This window comes from Procambarus clarkii, chromosome 37, assembly GCF_040958095.1.
Source record: "Procambarus clarkii isolate CNS0578487 chromosome 37, FALCON_Pclarkii_2.0, whole genome shotgun sequence".
Lineage (NCBI taxonomy): Eukaryota > Metazoa > Arthropoda > Malacostraca > Decapoda > Cambaridae > Procambarus > Procambarus clarkii.
The window spans coordinates 16,436,004-16,437,714 of NC_091186.1; positions in this window are offsets into that span (position 1 = coordinate 16,436,004).

The following is a 1,711-nucleotide window of genomic DNA, read 5'->3' on the forward strand; positions in this document are numbered from 1 at the left end:
GGAAGGAATGACAGAATAGGTGGTAAGGAAGAGGGGAATAGATGAAGAAAGATGAGAGGAAGTATAGAGACGAGTGTGAAAGAAGTGGTGTTTGTCGACCTGACCTCAAGGTGTTCCGGATTCAAGCAGGTGGGGTTGTTCTTTATGGTGGCCGAGGCCGTAGTGGTTGGGCGGGGCGTGTTGTGGGCGTGGTGTGTTGTGGGCGGGGTGTTACAGGGTGTGGGCGGGGTCTTGGGAGGGCATCTGGGGTACTTGTAGGGGGGGGGGGTGGATGTGATTGGCGTTGCTGTGGGCGAGTTTCTTTGTGCCTCCTTCTTATTCGCTTTCAAATTCTACCATTACTGTTATTTACCTGTTTTATCTGTTTTACAACGCCTGTTTTCTCCTGTTATCACCTCCTGTTGTATCTGTTATCGGCGTCATTCTCTCAATTCTTCCTCTGTCCTGTCATTTTGCCTTTGTTGGGCCTATCTCTAATGCCTGCACGCATCCTCCCTCATTTGCATGATTCCCAGAGCGTCCAGTCCTGTGGTCACCGTGATGAATACTATCCGGCAGGGTGTCTGAACCTGTCCTATTTGTATGGGAGGAAGGGACGGGTAGGGGGAGGTAAAGTGAGGACTGAAGGAAGAGGCGAAGGGATGGAAGGGAAGGGAAAGGAAGGGAAGTAGGTGGGGGTGTATTCCCCACCCCCATCAATGTGAAAGGCCTCCTTCTCCTCCTTCTCTGACTGCTGAGAGACAGCACGTGTGGTGTCTTGAGGAGGAAAGGAAGGTGTTTCTGATGTCCTTCCGTCAGGGGTAAAGCCCCAAGCCATTGCGACTATATAGCACTTGGAAGGGGTCAGGATAAGGATTTGGGATGGGACGGGGGGAGGGAAGGAATGGTGCCCAACCACTTGAACGGTCGGAAGGGGGGGGGGGGGATTGAACGCCGACCTTGTCCACGGGTGCTAGAGGATACCTTTGTTATCTTAACTACTTATTGGTTGTAGTTGGAGTCATTTTAGACTGGTTGTTTGGAGTCATTTTTGCTCCTTATCGACCGGTTGCTGAAGGTCTTCTTCGTCGCCTTAGCGCAAGATGAAGACTATCTCTCGTGTTTTTTTAGTTAGTAACAAGAGTTAAAGACTTAAGGCAGAAATGTAGTCCGAATTGAGATTTGATGAAATCCATTTTTCAAGAACGGGATATTGTGTTGCAGGAAAAGCTTCAGCAGGTCTAACCTCATAGCATGCAATAGCAAGTTGTTGTTTGTCGTGGCTTTCAAATAAGTGTAAAATAATAATTAAATTTTGTGAATGAAATTTATAGAATATGTGGTCACCCCTAATATCATGGGTCTTAACTTCTTATATCAATCTCATGAACGGGATAGTTTCGAAGGCCTGGCTAAGGTTAAGGTAAGCCTTATCACATTGTAATGCTTCAAATAAGACTTGATTTAAGCGAGAGAAAATTTGTCTGTGCTGTAAATCTTAACGTTAGATATTTATCAAGGAAGTTAAGAATTAAGTTTGCTTTGATATCCTGGAACACCATCTTATAGTCAGTAATAACTGGTGGGATAGTTATGGCCAGGGACATGGCTCCCCTTTTCTAGAATCAGGTGTACGTTGGCAACCCTCCATGATTCTGAGATATTTTCACACTTTTCTGAATCTCCTTTACGTTTCCTACTTTTTTGGAGGGGGAGGGGGAGAGGGCGGGGA